At 36.5% G+C, this 26,506-nt stretch overlaps 1 long non-coding RNA gene across 1 annotated transcript in view; it reads right to left on the bottom strand.

Moving 5' to 3' along the window:
• LOC111592419 overlaps positions 1-26,506 on the bottom strand; it is a 57,369-nt gene that overhangs the window by 7,618 nt on the left and 23,245 nt on the right. Inside the window, exon 3 of the long non-coding RNA XR_002750952.2 lies at positions 7,302-7,338. This is a non-coding gene — a long non-coding RNA (uncharacterized LOC111592419). The remainder of the gene's footprint in view (positions 1-7,301; positions 7,339-26,506) is intronic.

Raw genomic sequence — 26,506 nt, 5'->3', positions numbered from 1 at the left:
TGTCTCTCTCTCTCTCTGTCTTTAGAACTGCCCAAGGCACTCAAGTGCTTACCTCACTTCAAAAAGGCAAAAACTTTTCTGTTAGCTGCCTCTCATTCAAATACAAGTCAAGTGTGCGAGAGCCACGACTACCTGATGAAAACATCAACAAAAAATAAAAACAAATGAGCACCGGAACAACAACAACAACAACAACCAGGCATAACTGTAAATAGCGCATTATTAACCAAATTAATTAACTTGCCACACCGTTTGCGCTTTTTTTTCTGTTTGCTGCTTTTTTTGAGAATGAGACGAAAAAGCAAGTGGAAAAATGCCATAGAAATTGCCACAAATTGTGCATTGTTTTTTTTGCTGTTTTTGGTCCGCCTTTTGCTTGGCCTTTTGTTAGCTAATGTTAATTAAATTTAACAGCCTCACGCCGCTTTGCACTTAGCAGATTCTTAACGCAACGGATGCCAACAATTGGCCGCAATTCATGAGTCCAAAACTGATGAGAATTTTCGCTTGCTGACGACTTTCACTGTCCACAAAATGCTTTAATTAAAATTGCAAAACAAAAAAAAAAAGCAAAAACAAATCAGAAAAAAGCCAAAATTAATTTTAACTATGTCGGAATTTGTATTTGGCAATTTAACCGGTTCGCATTTTGTTTTAAGTTAACAGCAGCAGTGGGAGAGGGCACAGCCCGAAAAAGTGAAATTTTATTTCAAGCATTTAGCAGCTTATTAACAGACAGAGCAGCCAGAATTTAATAAGAAACGAATTCCCATATAAAGTTAGCATTCAAAAGAGAAATGCCCCGAAAACCCATTTGATAAATGCAAATTAAAAACAAAAGAAGCTGAAAAAAATGGGAATATCTGCAAAAATAAATCAAGTAGAAGAAATAAAACGCTGCGTGATCAACTGAAGATTTAACTCTCAAATGAAAGAGCACACTTAGCAGCACATTAGCATTCCATAAGCTTATCACTCAAAGGTAATCTAGTTAATGTTAGACCTAAGCGTCGGTGGGATCAAACGTTTCTGCCAGATTTAGGCAGGTGCTGCGCATGATAGAAAAATAAAGGAGATGCCGTCGTAGGCATTAAGATTTATGTAACTATAATCTAATATAAAATGCTTATGTTTAACTAGTTGATAAAGCAGCGAGATCCATAAATAATACATAAATAAAAAAATTATAAATAAATAATAAAAAATTCAATTTAAAAAGTTTCAAGTTTATGATTGATTTTTTATTATATGTATATGTAAATATAATTATAAAATAATCTATATCTTATATAAAATAATCTAGAACATGTTCTTGATTTTTAGGATAGTATATAAGCTATAAGAAAATGACTGCATAATATTCTCTTGGGCAGCGCTTAGAGATAGCAAAAGCGCGAATATTGCTAAATTACTTTTGTTTTAAGTAAACTTTCTGAATCAAATTTATAGAACTTCATAATGACACTCATTTTTATGGTTTTTAAGCTAAGAAATTGAATCAACTAATTTTTTTTCAATTTTTTAACCTTCAAAAATGTGCCTCGATTGGCTTTGGCTAAGCTTTAGAAGAAGTCAATAGGCAACCTTAAATTTTTTGTCAATCTGTAGAAGTGTTCTTCAGTCAATAGTCTCTCTCTGTTATTCCTTCTGTTAAAACCCCAAGCAATAGAGTATCTTACATTCCTCCTTGGCATAATTCACATTTGATTTACATGAACATAAATTATATGCTACAAATGCTCAACTCATGTCGTTAAAAATCAATAAAGAAATACAAAATACAATGGATATATATGTTTATATATCTATCTATATATATATAAACAATACTGCTATCTCAATTCAGTGCAAAATTTATTTAATTTCACATGAACTTCGTTTGGCGGCAAGTTCGTTACTTCAGTCTTTTGTCTTGCCGTCGCATGCATAATGAGAATGCGAACGACAACAGACACACATATATGATTATGCGTGCGTGCGCATGTATGTATATATACATAACAAACTGTATAATGCGAACGTATACGTATATATATATATGTGTCAATTACAGCACGATTTTTGGCAAATTTGCTTGACGCTGACACATTTTGAAATCTTGGCAGCACCGAATTGTGGGTCAGCTGCGATACCGATTTATGTCGTCGGCGACAATAAATTTGTCAGCTTTATTTACTTTTCTGTTTGTTCGAGCACCGTTAAGTAAACGAAATGCATGATTTGTGCTTTATAATGAGGGCGCGAGCAGACGCTGAGCAGGATGACAGCAACGACGATGATGATGACGATGAAGACATCGGCACAGACGCGTTGTATATTTTATAAAGCTCTGGGATTTACAATTTATTTTGGCAATATTTCAGTTAAATCTGCATTCAATTGGTATGTAGCAGCATACGAACAGCGTTAGCCATGAAAGTATGTGCTGAATTGCAGATAAAGTGAATGAATTACATGTTAAATAAGTGAGGCAAGCTATCAGCTGTTGAGCCTGTTGCTAGCTGTAGCCTAATGTGTGTAGGTGAATGAAAATATATGTATTTGTAAGCAAGGAACTCTAACTATGTATTTTTTCACACATATCAGTATGTATTTGAATCTATATAACTGTCTCTATATATATATATATATATATATCTGTAGCTGCACCTGTGTATCTTAATGCATGTATCATATATCTTGTATCTATATATATATATGTATGTCTCTATATCAATGTATTAGTATCTATGCATTTGTATCTATATATGTATGTATCCGTATCTATATATCTGTATTTGTATATGTGTATATATATATATACATATGTCTCTGTATCTACTTCTCTTCATCTTGATCTTAATTTATGCATGAATATCTACATATGTAGCCGTATCTATGTATATGTATCTATGTACCTGTATCTATATATGTATATCTCTACATCCATCCCTATCTAAGTAAATCTGTGTCTATGTCTATGTCTATAAATGTATCTTTAGGCATGAATACTTATTTAACTACTTGTATCTACATATCTCTATATAACTGCAGCTATATCTCTATAGCCTTATCTATGTATGCACATCAATCTATATATTTGTATCTTTTTAAATATTTGTTTGTATATAAATCAATGTATCTTGGAGCATAAGTGTGTAACTATTTATCTACATCTATTTCTTCACTTAAAAGTAACTATATTATGCATGTCTTTATACTTATATTTTTTCATATATATTTCATATATATAAATAAATTTTGCATACATATTTACATACATACGAATCTATGTGTAACTACATGAATCTCCAGCATCACAGTTCTGGTCACAAGTGCTACGTGTGTGTGTTTACCTGTGCGCGCGCGCGCTCCAGTTGCCAGTTGGAATCAAAACATCACGAAATCTCGTTAAAAACCACAGCGCAAAAGCAAATACGAAACACAAATATGTACCGTTAGCTTTGTTTTAACTGCGGGCAGAGCCAAGGAAAAAAACCAAAAAAAACCTCAGCTAAAAATAAAAAAGCAATAGGCAAACAAAAGCAACAAACGACGGCATTGACCAGCCAAGTGGGCAGCAGTTGCTCTGCTTCTAGACCCGGTCAATTGAAGCGCTGGTAGCCAGCTTTTCATAATTTGCTACAATTAATGTTGTGAGTGTGTTGTGTGGGGGGTTAACTGATTCAAGCACTTGACAAACTGCAGCGCAGGTGGATGGACAACTGTTGCAACAACAACAGCAGCAACAGCAACAGCAACAGCAACAAGCAGCAGCTTTTTGACCTTCGCCTGACAGCCTAACGAAATGCAGCTCAAGTGCTAAAAAAAATGCTTAAACTTCACAGCCAAACACTTAAACACGAAGTTCGTTGGCTGTCTGCCATTTGAATGACGTGCCACAGCAGCAGCAGCAGCAGCAGCAGCAGTAACAATAGCGTGCAATTACAGCAGCAACAACAACAGCAGCAACAGCAGCAGCAGCAACTACAATTGGTGTCAAATGCTACCGTAACACGCCACAAAGCAAAACTGCTGCCAGAATTTATTGGCGCTACTTGAGAAATTAGCTAAAAACAGAATCAAAATGAATTAAGCTGGAGACGGGTGTCAGCGCTTGCATCATACTCGTCCACTGCCTGGAAATTGCTAAGGATATCACATAATTTGCAGGGCGAACTATGTGCATCTATCTACTTTTCTATTTATATATCTATCTATCTCTATTTCTATCTTTCTATCTGTAAATCAATATATCTATCAATCTGTATCAATCAATCTATATATCTATATATCTATCTATCTATCTATCTATCTATCAATATTTCTATCTTGCTATCTATAAATCAATATATCTATCTATCTATAAATCAATATATCTATCTATCTATCTATCTATCTATCTATCTATCTATCTAACTATCTATCTAACTATCTATCTATCTATCTATCTATCTATCTCTATTTCTATCTTTCTATCTGTAAATCAATATATCTATCTATCTATCTATCTAAAAATCTATCTATGTATCTATCTATCTATCTATCTATCTATCTATCTATCTATCTATGTATCTATCTATCTATCTATCTATCTATCTATCTATCCATATATCTATCTCTATTTCTATCTTTCTATCTATAAATCAATATATATATCTCGCTATCAATCAATCTATCTATCTAGCTATCAATCAATCTGCATATCTATATATCTATCTATCTCTCTATATCTATTTATCTAACTATCTAGCTATCGGTCTAACTTCGACTTGTTCTCAAAGAGAAGGCCAATATATAATAAGTTAAAAAGAAATGTTTTTCTAAGCTCTCAAGCAGTAAAACATGGAGTTGTATCTGAATCATATGCAGAATCTCGCAGCATAGGCCTTGATCCAGAAGGCTGTATTAGCAAATAAATATTCAAGTCTAAAGCTCTAGGTCATAAATTAAAATTTGTATATGACAACTCCTAACAAAAATCCTGATTTATATCGAGACTCTATCAAACTAAGATGTGAGCACAACTTTCAGGTTTTCAGTCCTGCAAAAATTTAAACAGACAAAACGTAAATTGCTGAAAAGCCAATATACTCCACTTGTTTCACAGCATGAACGAGTGTAACATCAAGAATAAGCGCTACATAAATAATTATGAAGGCAACTAATTTCACTTTACAGCATTAGAGTGAAATGTCGCGGCAGACAGCGCAATTTGCAACCGTTTGCTGCCGGAAAAAAACCAAATGAGAAAAAGAAGTGGTAAAAAAATTAAAAAGAAAGATAAAAATGTTGTCTGTAGAAACGTTCAACGAATCCGCAGCCGCCCACGCAGCAGCGCCATAAATAAGTCAACATCAGCATCAGCATCAGCATCAACATCAGCGAGTCGCTTAGCGGCAGCAGCAGCCGCAGCAGTTGGTAATAAATTTGAGGCGCGTGGGCTATGGCCCGAACAGCGTCGTGCGACAAATGTCAGCGGCAAATGAGGCCACGCCCCGAAACAGCAAAAGAATAATTTAAAGTGCGTCATCAAGTAGGAAGAGCTATAAGCACACTACACACACAGCTTAGGCCGCAATTTCAATTTCAATAAGCCTCCAGTTTATGACTCAAGTCAAGATGTGACCAAAAAACTATTAAAGAAAACCATTAAAGAAAAGTGAGCGCACATATATGTTTTTTATAAACTGTTTATGGTCACAGAACTAGGCCTCATTAACATACGTGACACACACACACACACACACACACACACACATATCATGCAGAACAGCCGCCATTAAGCTAAAGCATTTAGCACTTGGCCTCCACTTAGCTTCAGCTTTGGCTGCTTCTTGCCAATGAATTGACACATTTGGCACAGGCTCAAACGAAATTTTGTGCCACATATACTGACACTCATATATATCTTTATATATACATATTTTTAGTCATAGCAATACATCCTAACTGACAGCAATTGCAGATGTGGCAGCAAGGAAGCTGTGACCAAAATTGCGGTCTGCTCAGCTAAGTGCTGTACTTTATATGCACAGCTAACACATATATGCTCAGATACATATATATATATATATATATATATATATATATATATATATATATATATATATATGTATATATATCTTTGGTTATGCATAGCTCTATGTCAACTTAAACTTACAATAACCAGAGGCATAAATCTATTGTGAACTGACACAAGACGTCGAGCAGCTCTTGTGGGCAAGTTGTGCATTATATCCATGTTTATATTTGGATATATAAATATGTATGTGTGTGTGTATGTGTGTCTGCTTGTCAATTTACTGCTGCTGTGAGCTGTGCTCAAAGACAACTCCAGAGTCTCTGCAGTCAGTCTTAGGGAATAGACATATATGTATGAAATATATAAAGTACACGCATGAATTGAGTCTGAAAGCCAAATAATTGCGAATTCTATATTTCTCTTTAATTATTAACTCTTCAAATTACAAAACATTTCTGTTATGTTTCCTAGAATATCTACTTACAAATTAGCATATTGGCTTGTATAAACACTTGAACTGATTTGTGTTTTAATTAAAGCGTGGCTTATTGTTGCTTAACTAAGCTTTAGTGCTGCAATGCCTAAGGAAAACCAATAAGAGTCGAGAGAGCTCCACTTGTAGATACCCTGGAGTTACCATATATATTATGCTCTCTCAATCTAGCCTGAATGCCAGCCTTCAATCTGGGCATAACAACTAAAGGTTTTAGTTCTGTGTTCATATTCTGCAAATTTAGTTTTAAGTACACAATTTTTGAAATGTTTGTATGAAAAAAAAGTCTTAAATGTTTCTATTGTCCTGAAGTTCGCTTCATCAATCTGCTTCAAGCCACCAAATTTTGATGAAATTTAGTTTCCCATTTCGTCTCAATATTCGCACATTTTGCTGCAGCTTTTATGCACTCTACTCATAAATTAGAGCCATATACTTAATGTCTTTCTATACGCACTTCCATTTCCATAGCTCACCTCAAATAAAAGTGACTTATAGCCAAAGTAAAGCTGCATCAAATGCAGCTTAAAAGCGTTAATAGCTTGCCTAGCTTAATGGCAACTAAATTCAGCTGAGTTCTATTTATTTAATATTATTTTATCATTTATTTTATTTAACTTATTTATTGCACAGCATCAGTTTTTGTGGACAGATTCCCAAGTTGCAGCCGAAATGACAAAGTCCAAAAAAAATAGATTTATTAACTAAGTCAATGGCAGCCACAAACGCCCATGTCCATTCATATATAATATATATCTACTTAAATAGCTATTCAAGCATAGACATATATGCTTAAAAACTTACCCGTAAAGACTGTATAGCTTGACTTTTCAACTGGTAGCTAAAATGACAAAATATTTAAGCAGAATTTATTAGTAACTTATGCCAAAACCAAATATAAAACAAGTACTTAAAATATATTTAGAAACATTTGCATTCTTGAGCGCAAAAGTTAAGCACAATTTGTCACGTCAGTTGTTGACTGAAATTATCACTCGAAACTGATCTATGAGCTACTTTGAGCACACACCCACTTTCTATGACAAATCTGTGCTGCTGGCAAACGCTCAAATTAGACTCAAAATCATGTATGTACATGCAACAGCAGCAACAGCAGCAGCAGCGGCAGCAACACGTACTACGATTCGCTTGTTAACTCATCCAAAAAGTAAACCACATTCTTTAGAGCATTTGAAAAAGCAGTAGAAGAGCAGCCACAACAGCAGCAGATAGGAAAAATAAAGCAAACACAAAACAACATGCGAGGCATAAAAAACATCGCAGCAACAGCAGCAGCAGCAACAGCAGCAACACAAAAAACACGTTCAGCGCGTGTAGAAGCATGAGGCAAAAACATGAGGTAGGCAGGCTGGCCGGCCTGGCGGAGGGAGGCGTGGCATGGCTTTAACTTTTAGCAAAATGCAAAACAACATCGGAAAGACGAGAAATCTGGCTACTGTAATTTGTCTGCCCCGCCATAGACACAACATAGACACGCGCTCTCTCAGCTCAGCCGATTTCAATTCCGTTGTCCAAGTGCGAGTCCAAGTTTGCAATGCAGCCACTCTGCGATTGCTGCTCCACTTTTAGGTGTGTGTGTGTGAGTGTGTGTTTGTCGTCTCTTGTTGTGCGCCTAGCTGTCTCCAACTATTTTGGCTACAAAGAAAAAAATCAACATCTAACAGCAACCGAGTCGCCGCCTTTGTCGCTGAGGTCAATTTTTATGTTGCAGCCATTTCTCACAAACAAAACCAAAAAAAAGAAATAATCAAATATAAAGAAAAGAAAAACTTCGTTTCGCTGGGCCTTTTTGTATGCCCTGGAGCACGTTGAAAATGTGTAAGCAGGGCATATTGGTTTAGTTCAAAGCATATGCAACACTCAGAAGGTGCCCTGGGCCTAACAATCACATTGGATATATTCGTACTCAGGATTCACAGCAGAGTTGGTATAGAGCTGTCTGTCTATCTGTCCGTATGACTTTATCTCTGTTTCTCTGTCTGTCTGTTTATATGTCTGTATATCTGTATGTCTGTATGTCTGTATGTCTGTATGTCTGTATGTCTGTATGTCTGTATGTCTGTATGTCTGTATGTCTGTATGTCTGTATGTCTGTATGTCTGTATGTCTGTATGTCTGTATGTCTGTATGTCTGTATGTCTGTATGTCTGTATGTCTGTATGTCTGTATGTCTGTATGTCTGTATGTCTGTATGTCTGTATGTCTGTATGTCTGTATGTCTGTCTGTCGGTCTGTATTCCATATGTCCATATGTCTGCCTGTCTATATGTCTGTCTGTCCATATGTCTCCCTGTCTATATGTCTGTATGTCCATATGTCTGTCTGTATGTCTGTCTCACAGTCTGTATGTCCATCCGTCATGTATATCAATTTGTGACTCAGCTTACCTATTTTTGTGACTGTCTTTCTTTCTCAATCTCCTTCTAACCATATGTATTAACGCATTAACCTTGTTGCCTAAAGGAACTAAAAAGCTTTTTCCGTAAACTCTTAGCTTACTCGCCTCAAATCAGCGATAACCTTTCCTTTTGCCATAAAATTAATAAACATCAATATCAAGCATCATTTAATTAAGCATATCTCACATGTTTTAAGCGTCTAACTCCGCTGTTCATACTCGATATATATGAGAATATATACATATTCTCTTAAGTCAAGAGTTTTCCTGCCTCAAATTCATAACAAAACTCTATGATCATAACATATCATATCCTAAGCTCAAGTTCGGCGCGGGTATCTCTTAGTCTGGCACATTCAACTCACTTGTTTTATATTTTTTATTTTTTTATTTCTTTTTTCGGGGCAGGCTACATTTTTTATGCCGTCTGGCGCACTTACAAGTTACGTATGAGTGCGATGTGTGTGGCTGTGTGTGTATGGCTGTGTGTGTGGGCTTTTGCTGCAGTCAACTTTTTAGCTTGCCTCTTGGCCGGCAAACACTTCCATTTCAACTTCAACTACAACTATAACAACTAGCACTATATAACAACTACAAAACTGCCTCAATTGCTTGACACTTCAGTTTGTAATTAGTTTTGTGGCCATGCATGAAAATTTCATTTATTTTTTAATAGCTCCACGAACAATGGCCACGTGCTCAACTGTTGTTTTATCAACTTGCTTATGATTTCGTCTGCAGAACAAGAAATTCAAGTGGAAATTAAATTATGAGCATGAGCTTCAAGTTGAATAATATATTAACTCATCGAATGAAAGTTTATTACAATTTTGTATTACATTTAGTTAAGGAGAGAGTTTTAATTGGCCAATTCATTTGTAAAATAGCTTAAGTTATCAAGTTACGTTTCAAACAACTTTAATTCAATTTAATTTTATAGAAATTCAAAAGCTGCAGATCTAAACAAACCTATGAGAAAGTTTCACTCTGATTAATAAAAAATTAATTGTAAAATTCTTTATAATGCATAATAGCAATTGTTATTTAATTTCTAACATTTTTATTCAAAAATTAAAAATAATTAAATTTCCCAATTAGCAATAAATTCATTTTATCATTAACAAAGCGCAATAAAACTTTTAACTGAATTCAAGCTAAGTTCCAGCTATGTTCCACCATCATTCTAGCTATATTTTATGTGCTGTATTTTTTTAAGGCTGTACTTTTCAGCTGTCTTTTTGTTATATTTTAGTTATATTCTACTCAGAGCATAGTCCAGCTATACTCCTTTAAGTCTTCATTATTCATTTATAATTTAGCTTTATTTTTGTTACATCCTAAATAATATCTAGATACATTTTAGTTATATTTTAGTTATATTCGAGTCATATTCCAACTATTTTATTAATCTATTTTATTAATATTCCAATCATATTCTATCATTACAGTTTTATTCTAGCCATATTTGAACATTATTGTTTTATAGTTCAGATTCACTTTATTCTAGCTTTATTATATGAATGCTGCAGCTCTATTCGTTTAAGGCTATATTTTATAGTTATATTCTTCCTTTCAGCTACATTCTAGTTCTACTCTAACTGCGTTCTTAATCTATTATATTTATATTTAAATTATCTTTTATCATTTCAGCAATATTTTAACTATGTTTATTAATGGTTCTACATAAATAGTTCAAATATATTCTAGCTCTATTATTTATATATTCTAGCTTTTTTCTATTTATAGTCTAGCTATATTACATATAAATATTCATGGCTAATTCTAGCTACACTTTAGTTCAATTTTATACATATTCCACTCATGTACTAAGCCTAGGCCTTTTTGCTATCTATATAGCCTCTATTCTAGCTTTTTTAAAGCCATATTCTCGCTTCTCTTTTAATTTTATTCCCCTCTTATGCTTTACCTTTTCTGGCTACACTCTAGCTGCATTTTAGCTACATTCCAGCTAAATTCTAGCAGTATTTGCTTGCAGTTTATTACTTTAGTTTGCTTTTGTTATTTAAATTTCATGCTTAAATTCCTTTGTGTACAACTTCAATGCACTTGAGAATAAATGAAATAAAGTTTTCCCTAGCTGCTGCTTCTCCCCCAGTAAAATATCAAGCTAATGACATTATTTACATGCAACCTTGAACTGTTGCTTGATAGAAGCAAGCCGAAAGTTGTGTGCATGCACAACGAGCCTTGGCACACACACACTCGCACACACTCGATAATACTCAATTGTTACAATAAATTGCTTCTGCTTGTGAATCCTGATTCTCCCTTGGCACTTTCAAGTGTCTGCCAATCAGGGCAAATCAAGTTGAAATTATTGACAATAACAATAATGGCAAATAATAATCAGTTGCTGTTGCTGTTGTATTTTTTTCTTTTTGCATGTGGCATGCAACGTTGTCTGCCAAGGGCTAAACAACGCCAACAACTTGCTAAGAAGAAAAGTGAAAATTCTTGTCTGCTGCTTTTCCGAGTGAAACTCAGAGCAGAGGCAAGGCACGTCGAGGCGAGCCAAGGCAGGTGAAATAAATTTTGGTATCTGATACTTTTACTTGCCATTAAGCAGGGCTATTCATATATGCCACAGCACACGAAGTAGTAGCTGCAACTGCAACTCGTGTTGTTTGCTGCTGTTCGCACATTTTCTCATTTATGCCCGCCATGAGTTTTCATAAATTCATGTGTGTGTGTGTGTGTGTGTGTGCGAGTGTGTTGCATTACATTTGATTACAAACTGTGCAGCCGACATGTGCCACTTTTTGTTGCAGTTGAAAGTAAAATGAAATACAAAACAACAACAGCAGCAACGGCAGCGGCAACTGGAACTGAGCATGCAGCATGTGGCATGTGGCATGTGGCATGAGTAGCATAAATATACGTATAAAAACCTAAAAACCTATGAGAAATGCATGTAAATTCACTAACAGCAACTAGAACACTCACAGCAGCAACAGCAACAACAACAACAACAACAACTGTTGCATGTTGTAAACTTTCAAAGGCATCGAAAATGCTTTTGTACCAGCAGCAAATATGAAAAGTTTAAATACACAGGTAATTACCTGAGCACAGCTTGCTGCCAGTTGCAGTTGCTGCTACTGCTGCAGCTGTTGCTGCTACCTGCATCCATAAAAAAACAACAACAACAACAACAGCTGACAGTTAAAAGCGAAAAGCTGCTCGAAAACCGAAAAATTGAAAAACAAATCAAACAAATGCTGAAGTAGCTTTAATTAAATTCCTCAGACATAATATTGTGGTACTTGAGATGAGCAGAGCGAGAGGGAGAGACAGTCAGAGAAAGAATAATAGTCAAAGACTTTGGCAAACACTCATCAAGTGTCTTTATCCCTTTACTTTGTGCAATTGCGTGAAAAGCTTGCAATGTCCGTGAGGAAAGTGAGCATATTCTAGGGCATAGACGACACACTAGATACGCTACAGCTTATATGACAGGCAACAAGGAGTTGCTGAAGACTCATTATCTTATGTACTTAAGCTAAAATTTGACTTAAAATATATTTAAATGTCAAGTTAAGATAATGTGTTAAGATAATGTGTGCTGCTTATGCGACTAGCTATATACTCTACAATGTGCATCAACACTTTATATCGAGGTATATTAAAATAGCTTTGCTCTATTGCTTACAGTTTATGTTTAAGCATTGTAGTTTCAAAACAATTTGCTTTAAAGCAGAGCATATACGACTAGCTAAATACTCTACAAGTTGATAATGGCATAAATATAGCTATAGTAAAGCTATTTCTTATATGTAACTGTCATTTTAGCTTGAGCATAATATTTGACTATTTTCTGAATATGTCTCAAAGCATATACGACTAGCTTAATACTCTACAGCTTCAATTATAGCTATAAAATATATTTTTAACTACATCATTCTAACTTCAAACTAAGCTCTCAGCTATTCTTTTGGTTGCACTCAAGCATATACGACTTGCTATATACTCTACAATTTGATAAATTATAAATTAAGCTAGTTGTAGGACTGCCGTTTATATTTGACTAAGACTTCAGCTCTATCATGATTTCTATTTAATTTTTGAATAGATTAATGCACATACGACTAGCTAATGCCCTATAATACACTTATATAACACATATTATATGAGTTAAAGCAAATACGCTCAGCTAACCACACAAACCTAGCTGCCAGTTCAGCCTTGGCCTGCCATACAACTTCTACTAACCAATTGATTGAACCAACCCTCTGCCAATACTCCAACCACATCTCAAATTCAATATGCCATACACTACCCTCCTGCAGCGCCGCCTGCAGTGTATTAAAAAGCATTTTGCATCATAAAAATGAAATGCATATTATTTCTGCTATGGCAAAAGTTCATCAAAACGGCATGGCTGCCGTCTGGCAACAAATGAAGCCACCAAGTCAGAGCAAAGTCATGTCATGGCATTCGGGCCACCCTTTCGGCCCGCCCACTTATATAGGTTTATAGAGCCGGGCAGTAGCGGTAAATGGAACACTGTTAGCTGCTACAGATGCCGAGATACAGCCAGATTCGAAGAGATTGAGAACGGGCCACTTGTGCGCAATTTTGTGGCAAACAATGCATATGACAAACTTTTGTCAATTTATTAAAAACTTTTGCGAGAGCGCAGCGCGCACCACACAAAAGTTAACCTGATTCCCAGGAGTGCAGGCATGCAGGGGAGCACGGTGGCTGGGCGGGGTTAGCTGAAGAAGTGCAACGACTGAAACTGGTCAGTCAGGAGCGCAGTCAGAATAGCTGCAACTGCAACAATATACCCAGTTGTGTATTGGGCTCATCAGCAACAGCAGCAACAGCAACAACAGCCACAACAACATCAAACAACTTTCGTTGTTGTCGTTTATGAAACGAGTGCATAAATTTATGATAACAACACACAAAAGGCAAACGGGCAATTGGCCAAGTGATTGCACATCCAGATGCAACTGGAGCTGATGCTGCTGCTGCTGTTGCTGCTGCTGCTGTTGTTGCTGCATCCGCGTTGCAACTGGTCTGCTGTTGGTCAGTGCCAAAGCTGTTGCAGTTATGAATTATGTCAAATGGCATAATTGCCAACTCTCAGCAAACGATCTCAGGTCTTGGCCAACATCATATTGTTTGTCCTCGTTGGCTCTGGCTGGCTTTTTGGCATCATTTTGCTCTCGCGTAAAGCAGGAAGCAATAAATTCTATGATACAATTTGTAACTGATAGATAGGCAGCACACACACACACACACAGAGAGAGAGATGGCCAGATAGATCGTTAGATAGATAGTTTTAGATGGCGACGAAAATGTACAGGAAATGCGCACAGCTGTTTCACCCTCTCACCTGGCTGCCTAATGAACGTTTGCCGGCGCGTGCAGTTTAATTAAATTTAGTTTTCAGTCAACAATTTTTGCTGTTGCTGTTGCTGCCTGCTTAACGGTATACACATGGCTAAATTGTTGGCAATTTGTTCTGCATGCTGTGGCCATAAATTTGCATTTATCTGTTACAGTTAGAAGCACGCACAGTCTATTTTAGCCAGCTGCCAGCTGGTTGTGGGCCATGTCTTGTTTGCGTTACTTTCGCCGGCACTGAAGCGACGCCAACGCAACAAATTTGTACTCTAATTATCAAGCCCAGTCAACAGCAGCAGCAGCAGCAGCAATCGCATTTCACACTCACTTTTGCTTGATGAGGGTCTCGTTGTCATAATGCTTCCACCTGCTGCTTTTCTAACAAACTAACCAAACTCCCCCTCACTCTCACACTCTCACTCTCCCTCTCTCTGGCTCTGTCTCTGTCCCTGTCTAGCTGTTCATGCAATTGAATCTGAATCTGAATCTGAGAACATGCCAGTGAAAAGTGAAAAGTCATTAAAAAGGCAAAGAAAAGCGAAAACTGACTAACGGCTGGCGAAATATGAGCGCAAGTCTCTACTCTCGTGACTGAGGCTGGGCAAAACTTTGACATTGATATGACGAGGGGAAGCTGCTGCTGCTGAGCAGCGTCGCAGCAGCTCAGCATCTTTGAGGTGTTGAAAACGAAAACAAGCTATTTATATTGAAAAAGTTATATTTTTATGCGAATCGATTAAGTTTGTTTTCCGTTTTCCCCAGGGAAAACTTGAGCGAAACAGAAATGAAACAATAGACTGCAATAAAAAATGTGTGAATTGCATAAAATTCTGCAATGGAAAAGGCTGTAAAAATGCAATCAACTCAGGCATACAATATTTTCATTTACAATTCTCAAAGAGTTCAGGCAGAAGGCTTATGCGAGGACAGCTGTTGTCAGGCATCGTTAGAGAATCATATTTTACCTTTGCCCAACTCAAATGTTGGCTGCCCTAATTGGAAGCGCAGTGCCCGAATTAATCAAGCTCAAACTTCGTTTGCTGTAGGCAAACCTTTTTCAATACCCTGCACGAAACTGGAAAATGTGTAAAGCGGGTATTTTGATTTCTAGATTCTATGTGCCTGTTTGGCTTTCAGCAGTAGAATTTCTAGTTAGGGTATTTGCTGATTAAAAATATCCCCTACTCAGCTGGATTTCTAGTCACGACATCTCAGAGTATCTCCTAATCAGAAGATTTTCTAGTGTAGCTGTCTGCCAGTAAGACTATCTCTAACTCAGTTCAAAGTATCTACTAAGCAGAGTTTCTGGCCAGCGTATCTTGTAGTCGCGCACTGCCCATTGGAGCACACGTACTTGGTGTTTCTAATGCCCTAGCAAAACCGTGTGTTCATTGAAGGGTGGCCATGTCAAAGTCGCTGTGAGAGCTGCTGCCATATTGTTTTCTAAACTTAGCAGCCAAAATCTACACGTGCAGCACATGTAACGTACATGTGTGTGTGTGTGTGTGTGTGTGTGGGCATACGTGGAATTGAGGTTATTAGTAACAAGGCCGTAGCTGCATTACATTTGGTTGAGGGGGCATAGCTTATGGTTATTAGCAAGACACTGGGGTCCAGCAGCAAAAGTTTGCGGAAAGCGAAAACTTTTTTTGCCCACATTTTCAATGATAATTCATGTCTAATATTTGAATACAATTGCAGCAGCAGCAGCAGCAGCAACAGCTGCTCAATTCTGTGGCGAATGTTTCTCCAAATTTTCCACACAAATGCAAAAACAATGCCAATGTGTGTAAATGATGTCGAATGCATGAATAAAAGTCGGAAACTCATAAACTCTAGCAGCTCATTGTTGCCATATTGCATGGCACTGAGCATGGCTGCGTCTCTCTATGTAGCTCTGTACCTATATATATATATATATATATATATATATATATCATTGTATCTTTGTTTTTGTCTAACTTTGTTCATGATTTTCCTGTTCACTTGCTCATAAAATATTTACGATTCGCACGCCCAAAAACTTTTATACGACAATTATTTAATGTGCATATTGCAAATGTGTTTTATTGCTTAAATGTTTTCCTGCCCATAATGCGCACCTGAAGCCTGATAAAGTAATTGCCATCAATGTGTAACAGCCGCCAGTGCCAGTGCCAGTGCCAGCTGCTCGCCTTAGAACTCAAGACAAATGAAACCAATAAATGTTTTCACAAATATCAAAAGTAATAAAGTCATAAATGAAAACTAAATGCCGCAGCTGTGCGTGCTGTGAGTGCCACATAAAGATGAAAGTCTATGAAGATGCTGAATAGCAGAAACTGCAGATTAAACTAAGAAGTTTTATGCATCCAGTTGTAGAAGTGTAGTAAGTGCTTGAAGATGTTGAATTTTGGCATATGACTTCATAATCTAGGAAGCATATGAGCAATAAGAGTGCGTTTAGTAAGTCTGCATAGATGAAGAGTAAAAGGAACTCTAGTAAGAGTGTTCGACTTTGCAGTGTATTGCAGACTTTTGTGTATAAAAAGTGAGGAAATTAATGGCAAAGGCAAGAAATAAGTAATTAATGAAAAATAAAAAATTATACAAATTTTTATATATAGATTTTAGAAGAGAAGAGATGTACATAAGATTACTTAAAGCAGAGCTACAAAGTGTGAATATGACTCATATGAAGGTGGTTAATTCTGATAAGATTTATATTGGTAAACATAGATAGAAAGCATATAAAGAAGATACAATGACTATAAAAGCAGATGAAACATTAATTTATATATATATAGAAGTTAGAGATGATTTATATAACAAACAAAACTTAATGGAGAGCTGAAGTGTTCAGGATAGTTAAGGATAGTTCATCTTTTCTGCTGTGTCATTCGATGTTTAGTCTAACAATTTATTTGTATGCAATTATGTTTTATTCATACTCATATATGACTAATTTAATTTATATATTGAAACATCACAGAAAATAAATAAATAAATATACAAATAAATTTAAGGAGCAAAATTGAAGCTGATGAAGTACTTCACACTTACATATTTTAAGTTAATAAGTATCATGTCAATTTGTTCTGCACATAACACACGGATATAAAAAGAATATGATAAATAAGAGTAGATGTATGGTTCGAGTTATTCTTAAGGGTCATGTCCCCATAGCCTTTTCCTATTAGACGCAGCTGACATTTGCTGCAATGCTTAAAAAATCATTTTGTGGCCTATAGATTAAGTCTCTAAATATTACAAAAATATGTAAGCTGCACACAATTTTCTTTAGAAAATTGCAAAATTTAATGCACAAAAATATAGCAGCTTAACAAATATGCCCCAACTTATTTCGAACAGTGTATAAATTATGAAAATTAGCAAGACGCAAAAATAAATGGAATTGAACTGCTTTTCGTGCTTTAAATTTTTGCAAAAGTTTCATAACCAAAATTCTAGCAGGCGCCGTCTCTGCCAAGGGCAGCGGCTATAAAACATTATGAGCTCACAAATATGACATCACAAACTCGAATCTTGATTTATGCGCCCAAGAGGCACGAGAGCCACACAAATTCCAGCCGTCTATGACATGCAAATTTGCTATAATTAAACCAAATTAGCGGCCTTTAAAGAAGTCAAAAACAAAACGAAAGATATCAAAAAAAAAAATAAAAACACGCAGATGAATTCCAAAATTTATACATCACATTTGGCAATTCGGCAAAATCACAATTTGAATGTAAACAATACAAAGTCGAATTTAATTTGCATGATTTTCAAAACGTTTCGCAAGAAACACAAAGAATAAAAACAAAACAAATAAATTATGTGAGCAATTTCAAAAGAACTTCGTTTTTTTTTTTGTTTGCAACAAACAACTGCCACGCCCCTGCAGCATGCAACAAAAAATACAGAGGGAAAAAATTTAAAGCAAGGCCAATAGCCGGAGCTGAAATTGATGCGGCTTGCTGCGCATTCGCTTGTTGCATTAGGGGCGACTACGCTGCCATCAAGTGTTGAATAATAAGCAACCGACCGACCGACCGACCCAGCAGAACTGACCAAAACATTTAATTACAAAAACGTCGCGGAGTTGCAATAAATTTTGTTTGCCTTTGCCAGTGCGCGCACGCCTCGGGGCAATGAATGCTCCATAAAAATATATATATACTTTAGATATATATACATATATATTCACTGTTGCAGCAGCAAAGTACAATTTGCCTTTGTTGATCAAAAGTGCGCTCAAAAGTTGCCACGCTCATCCTTATCCTTATGGCAGTTTGGTCTTAGCCTGGCATAAATATATATCTGTTTTTTGTTTTCTTCTGTTTTTTTTTTTTTGTTTTTATAAGTTGGCCAGCAGAGAGTCCGCGTTACAGTAACCGAAAAACCAGGAGCGCTACACACGCGCACACCAATGCACGAAAAGAAACTTTTTTCAAAGCCAAAATTTGTAGCCCTGGTCGCTGCAGCCACACTTTGCTTTGGGCCACGAAAAAAAAAAGAGCTCAATTTAAACAAAAAGAAGCAAAAGATGCCAGAAACAGCTATGAAACAACTTCTTCTTGTACTTTTTGTGTGTACCCTGTTTTGCATTGAAATTGGGTAGATAGTTGAGAAGACTTATGTGTGAGCTGAGACAGAACTCATAAATTGAGCCAATTTCTGATCGGAATGATTAACTTTTCTACAATAAATCTTCTCTGTATTTATCTCAATATTTGTAGCTAAGTATGGGTACAGGGTATTTCCTAAGCAGGAAATATGCTAGTCAGGGTATATCTTAGTCAGGATATATTCCTTTCATTATATTTTACAAGCAGAACATTTGGCAATCAAGGCCAGGTATCTTTCAGTCTATATAAATCCTATTAGAAATTACTTCTAGTCAGGGTATTTCCCAGTCAAAATAGCAGAACAATTTCTAGCCAAAGTATCTCTTACAGAACATTATCTAGGCAATATATCTACGAGTAAAAAAAATCTCCTAGTTAGGATATCTCCTAGTCGTTCACTCCCCGCCTTCACACCCTTATTTGTATTTTTTTTGTTGCCGCTTGGCTGCGACCAGGCAGCTACTGCAGCAAAGTGTTTGCCCGAATTGGCTTCGCTTGGACCCAGGACCTGCTGCTGCTGTATTTACATTTTTTTTCGTACCCATTTTTGCTGCATTTATTTCAAATTGAATATACTTGTAAGCCGCTGCTGAGCGTATTAAAACTTTCTCGCCACCTACATCAGGCAAGAAATATAAAAAGAAGTGCTTAGCTTATGCTAGGCTGATCAGCTGAGCTTTGGCAATTCAGACTGTTTCAATAGTTGAGTAGCTGAGCCCGCAGCTTGGTCGCTGTTGAGTTAAGTCCAATTGTAAATTTAACTAGCAGTTAAATTTTATATCAATTGCAGACAAAATTAATTGCAATTTTCAGCTCCAAATGTATAGAAATTAGAAATTTTTTTGCTTTATATTTTATTTAACTTACAGCAACTTTGAGTTATAGCAATAAGTCCAAATTTGTGTTGTTGGGTTTAGAGCTGTAATCTAACATTTTGTCGGCAATTAACGTACTAAAAATAGCTGGCATCTAGGAGTCGGATACTCCCTATGAAAGCTCATGCATTCAAACATTTATAGGCAATAAATATGGACTCATAATAACTAATAAATATATTCCAGTCGGATATTGCCGTCAAAAATCTAGAGTAAGTTTCATACACATATATTCTAGTCGAGTACTCCCTACTAAAAAGCAGCTCATCTCCTTTCTAAGCCTTTTTAACTAGTTTTATATAACAATAATTTAATATCAATCACTTGCAATAAGTCTTAAAGTAATTTTCAATGCTTTTCCCACTCAGCTAATTTTATAAATTTTTGTTCTTCTTTTGACAAAAGTGCAATGTATAGTATAAAAAAAAACACAATTTCTTTAATTATATATTTTCCTTTGAGCTGCAGCTGCCTTTTGAGCAGTTGTTTGTGTTTGGCTTGCCGCAGGTAGACGCATTACCTTTAGCCATATGCTGGAGGGACGGCTTATTAAAATATATATATATTTATTTATATGTATGAAATGCGAAATGTTCAGACATTGCATTTTAAGCGAAAATGCAACCGCAAAATGAGAACCGCAACTTAATTTCATTTTAATTAAAACTGCAATTGGCGAAATGCCATTTTATACCATGGAGACTTCAATCTGTGAGTGCGAGTGTGCGTGGGCGTGTGTGTACATAATGTCAATGCAAAAGCCCCCCAAGGACTAAAGTGCCGGTATCCCAACTACCTATCTATCTAACTGCTTGTCTATCTAACTAACTAACTGTTTGTGCATAGCTTCAACGTTTGGCTACAGCTCGCGGCAAACGCTGCGTATGCGTAATATCGCCTAATGACCCTCGCACAGCTGTCGCAAATAGACAAATTTAGTACGAGCCACGCCCAGTTTTGTGCCAAAAGCGCCTCAGGGCACGTGTCGCCCCGAAGGTTGCTAACAAGCACATACACAAGTGTGTGTAGATGTGTGTGTGCATGTGTGTGTGTGTCTATTCACGGACTCTATTCACACATAGATATAGTTTTAATCAAGTGCTCGCGCCTAGCACGAAAAGTGCTTGCAACATTCAGTCCAATAAATTTGAGACGAGTCGCCTTTTATCAGCTACGTCACCATGTTGTGTGTGCATGTTTATGGCCAGAACGAAAATGCCAGCTACAACAACCACACACACACACACACACACACAAAGGCCATGAGGTATAAATACTTTGCATGCCAGCTCGAGTGAGCTGCTTTTGCTGCCTTTGCCTCATGCCTTTTGCCGCTTGCCCCTTGCCAAAGTTTCATATGTCATAATTTTATCAGGCAACAAAAAAGCCAAGTGATGTCTCTCTGTATGTGTGTGTGTGTGTGACTGTGCTTGGCCCTAAAGTGGAAACGCGGCGCTGCCATTCATGACACGCAGGCATTAAGCGAGCTGCGACAGGAATGAATTTAAGCGTTGCCTCTCACCTCCACAGACTGCGCTCTAATCCACTGGCTGCCAGCAGGTGCAGCAGGCGAAACATCAGTATGTTCTTTTCGCACAGTGTATTTGCCATGCTAACAGGTACATTTGCGGCGTCGCCTATGATTGCAAGCGGACGCAGCCCCAAAAGCAACTGGCAAAAATTTAGTGTTATGTTTCGCTTAGGCTTAAAGCCGCCAGGCATTTTATTAACTATTTCTTCTTCTTTGTTACTCGCTTCCCTTGATTTTTTTAAGGTTTGCGGCAGCTGCTTGGGCGCCATTTTCTCACTCTCATAAGCGCTGGCAACATATTTCTTCAATTTGCAGCGGCAGCTATGAAAAATATGATGTTATTTTTAACACACTGAAAGCGTGCGGAAAAGCTATTTTTAGCACGACGATCAAGAAAAGCAAACTTGTGGTTATTGAGGCAAGGCGGCACGGGGGCAACAGCAAACAGTTGCCACTTGCCACTTGCCACTTGCTGCAACCAGTGAGGCAAACGACTTTGGCTGCTCGCCACGCCGCACTGTGGGCTGTGAACTGCATGTTTTATTATAAATATGGCCAATAAATTGCGCTGTTTAAGTGTCGCCACTGCCGCGCAGCAAATGCCAGTGGCAACAAAAAAAGGGGTGAATATAGATTCCCAATAATAATAGAAAACTAGTCAGAACTTTGACACAGAGACTGCTCGGTTGGGGCGCGAAAAAGCGAGTTGAAATGGATCAATATTTTTCGAGTTGCCTGACTGGATCATATACTGCAAAGGTCTTATAATAGACGTGGTTAACACTTAGTCAACTGCAGAGCTTAGTCTATAGCATCACATTAATCTTCAGAGAAGTTCAATAATAATTTGTCAAATTTTTATGCCAAATATGCCACGCCTTTAATGGGCGCAGCTCAATCATTAAAAGTCGAACTAAATAGAGTCTAATAAATAGAAACAGTTATCCCTAAGGTTCTGGCTAACATAAGATATAAAAATAATCGATTTGCCACGCCTACAGTGAGCCCAGACACACATCCAGCTGTAGGCGCATAGCTGCCAAAACCAATATACTCACTTTGCATTTCAAAAGCGCATATAAAAATATAAAAAAAAAATAAAAGAAAAATATATAAAAATATTTGCATTTTTGTAATTTAACTGGACAAAAACGATTTGGCTGGCCAAATGAATATTTTTTAGAGTTTGTGTGCGTGTGTGTGTGCAAGTGTTAGAGCTAAAGCAAACAGTTAAAATTGGAAACAAACACACACACAAAGAGAGGCAGAGAGAGAGGCACAGAGAGAGCCTGTTAAAGCTGTGCAAACAGCGTCGCAAACACGTTGCACAAATATTCAAATGCGGGGGCCGAGACGAGCATCGAAACACTGTGAAACACAGTGGACAATTGGACATGGCAATATAACTGCACATGCCACATGCTACATGCGACATGCCACATGCCACATGCTGCAACAAAATACCAAAAACGCAGCCAAAGAAAGCAAGTGACAAATGCAGCAAACAACAAGAAAAACCACAAAAGTTTGCGCCATACAATTTAAAGCTCTATGCTGAACGCAGAGGCGTGTCGGGGGCTTAGATGCGCGCATTGGCATGTTGACTGCAGCGATAAAACGCTAAACGCATATTAAAACAGCAACAAACAAACAACACACACACACACAGACAGGAGCTGTGCGGGGTGTCGATTTGGCGAAAAAAAAATAAAGCACGAAAGCAACTGCCAAGCAGGCACACACAGCCCCATGGGCGCGCACGTAATGCTCCAAAAAAAGGGGGAAAAAGTAGAAAATAAAAAGAAATTCCAATTCCAAGATTGAAACTGAAACAAACATTAAAAGCGCCAAAAAATAACACAGAAGTTTTTTGTGTGAATGCGATTTACGACTGTGTGTGAGTGTGTGAGTGTGTGGGTGTGTGTGTGCATATTAAATCAATGCAAAAATCTATGAGGAAGGCGTGGCACTGACTGCATCAAATATGCAAGCAATTTAAGTGAAGTTAGAGCAAAAACATTTCGAGCCACAACAAATGCCAAGAGGCGAAATCATTTATTTAACTCATTTTAAGGAATTTGCATAAGGAAAAGCACAAAAAGCAAGCAGCTCACATATGCTAAATAGTTACAACGCCTTAAGCTACTAAGTCGATTAAATATTTTTTATTTATTTTTTTTTTTTTCATTTTATTTAATATTTTATTTTCGTTGCGACAGACAACTAATAAGCGAAATTTTATTAACACTTTTGGAAATAGAATACTTTCGCGTTATTGGAATCATCTTTTTAAGTCTGCAGATAAAATACTCCAAGTCATTGCATCAGCTTAAATGTATGCTAATGCCATAAAATATAGAAATTATTAAATAAAGGAAGAGGAAGAATGCGGCATAATTTTGCATTTATGTTGCAAGCAGAGAGCAGCTCGAAGGAATACGATTTTCATGAGAAGAAAAACACGTTTCTCAACCAATTACTTTTGTGACAACCATATAATAAGAAGCTATATTTAGATATATTGATATATAATATAATAAACTGATTCATAATCGATTTTGATACAGGTACATATATGCTGCACAGAAAGCACGGATCCCATGCCAAGTTTTATTAGTATACATTGAAAATAAGAAGTAGAAACGAAATAAGGCAATAGAGAGAGCGAGAGAGTGACAGAGAGAGACAGAGAAAATGCTGCTAAAATGTTGTCATTACAATAATTTCTGTGCTCTTTGCAATATACGTTCTGTACCTTTATGTAATTTCTACACCTTCTGTACATTCTTAATTTTCTACAGCTTTTGTACACTAAATGTACCTACTTCACGTTCTGTACCTTCTTGCAATATACGTTCTGTACCTTTATGTAATTTCTACACCTTCTGTACATTCTTAATTTTCTACAGCTTTTGTACACTAAATGTACCTACTTCACGTTCTATACCTTCTTGTTCTCTCAGACATTTTTACATTTTCTGCACCTTCCGTAGCTTTGGCTCTTGTTGTACCTTCAATACTTTTTGTACCTTCCGCAATCTCTGTACCTGTCTACAGTACTACTTATTGAACTTTCTGTCCCTTTGTATACTTTCCATACTTGTTGTACATTCTCAATGTTCTATAGCTTCTAAATTTGTTAAATGATCTAAAGCTTTTACACTTTCTGTAGCTGCTGCACTTACTGTACCTTCAGCATTTCTAAATTTACTAGAGGCTCTGCACTTTCAGGAGCTGCTACATTTTCTGTACCTTTTGTACACACAGCCTTCTAGAGTGTGTGTACCTTCTGTACCATTTGTAGTTTTCTACTTTCCTTGTGATTTGTTGTTTCAGTTCTTGTTTTCCTTTACGTACTTTCTGTACCTTTTGTATATGTTTTTTTTTAAGGAAAGCTCATTTTTTTATGCTTTATAAATTCAGTCTCCTCTCTCTTTCTGTCTACTTTATACATGACGCAACATAAAGATTATATCCTCCACAAGAGCATAACTTACTCCCGCCGGCTGACATTTGGACATTTCCGCAAACGCCTTTCAATATAGCCAAATCTATATACAATAAATATCTGTCTTTAGGCTTGCTTAACAGGAGCAATTTCTTAAATAATTTGCCACTTGAAGCAATTTTGATCGTTGTACCACCTTATTGTTAGGCCCAATCACAATTGTATTATTGTTGCAAGGCCGTTTCACCCCGCGCGCAGCCTCAAAATCAAATTGTAATAAGCAATTTAAGCCAAAGAGGAGAAAAAAAAATAAAAATTGGTGTTTCACACTTAATTGCTAACACAAAATATATAAAAATTACCCAAGAGTGATAAATTAATGAATCTGAACTGCAACCGTTAAAGCTTAGGTTGTTTTCGAGCAGATTGAGACCGCAAACCGTTTCGAACCGCGTCAAATTGCCCAACAGCCCAAAAAACGGGTTTCCGGCACATATTCGTAGTCTTATTTGATTTGATTTTGCTGTGTGTATTATTTGTGTGGCTTTAAAGATAGAGCCAAACATTATCAACGAAACGAAAGACACAAACAGACATATATAAAATATTATATATATATATATATGTATCTGTATATATATGTATGTATATATATGCAGAGCAAACATGTTTGGCGTCATTTTTTAAAAACTCAAATATTTAAGGCATGTGGCGTTTAGCCTGCAGTTTTTATTTTTGATATACCCTGGCACATGTGGAAAGTGGGGCATATTGATCCAGAGTCTGCTGAGTACATTTAGAGCTGTGATGTCTGTCCGCTCCTCTCTCTTTCTCTCTCTGTCCCTCGATATTTCCACTGCTCTATCTCTCCCCCTTTGCTTCTTTCTTCTCGGAATCTATCAACTTTGAACTTCAATAAAATCCATCTATGGCAATCGCAGCCTCAATTTATTTTCAAAAAATCGATAAATAGCTAGGCTCATCTATGAAATCGATTAAAATCGATAGCAAACTCTAGTCAATTGAGCATATTTACACATAAGACAAGTCGCAGCAGTGCAGTCCTGCAAACAGGGCATCTTCTAGTCAGTCACACTCAGCTCGAGCATTCACAATTGTTTACATTTATCTTTCATATATATCTCTATAAATTTTCAATATATATATACATTTTTTGTTGTCTCTGTTGTTATTTTTTTGTTGATTTCATTTCAGTGTTGCGGTAGGTCGCGGCGAGTGTTGAAAATTGAACTGAATCGCGATTTGGTATGCAAATTTTTTGTGATTTTATTAAGATATATGCAAATATGTTAAGTACCGTGCGGCGACGAACGCTGTGGCAGCTACTTAAATCGATTTAATTCAATTATGATATGAACGATAGCTCTTTAAATACAAACTTTTTACAGTTATATAACACAGTTTTTATTGCAAATGGCCCGAAACAGCTGTTGGCAGCGCATAAAACCTGTAAATTCTTTCGATATGGGCTAAAAGAGTTACTAAAAAGGATTTAATTCATGTATTATTTATGCTTAAAAAGAGTATAACAGATTTTTTTGAGTTATACAACACTGTTTGGCTGCAAGCTTTGCGTGTTTACAATTTGAATGCATTTAAGTTTGCGTAGAGTAAAAATTTCTTTTGATATATATCAGCAACTATGCTTAAGCAGTTTTACAACACTCTTTTGAACACTTGAGAAACAGAAAGTGCTCTTAACAATACTATTTTGCTGTTTTTAACACTTAAA

This window comes from Drosophila hydei, unplaced genomic scaffold (assembly GCF_003285905.1).
Source record: "Drosophila hydei strain 15085-1641.00,03,60 unplaced genomic scaffold, DhydRS2 tig00008122-arrow-pilon, whole genome shotgun sequence".
Taxonomy (NCBI): domain Eukaryota; kingdom Metazoa; phylum Arthropoda; class Insecta; order Diptera; family Drosophilidae; genus Drosophila; species Drosophila hydei.
Note: the sequence above shows the minus strand (reverse complement) of the source record. Positions and strands in the feature narration are given on the sequence as shown.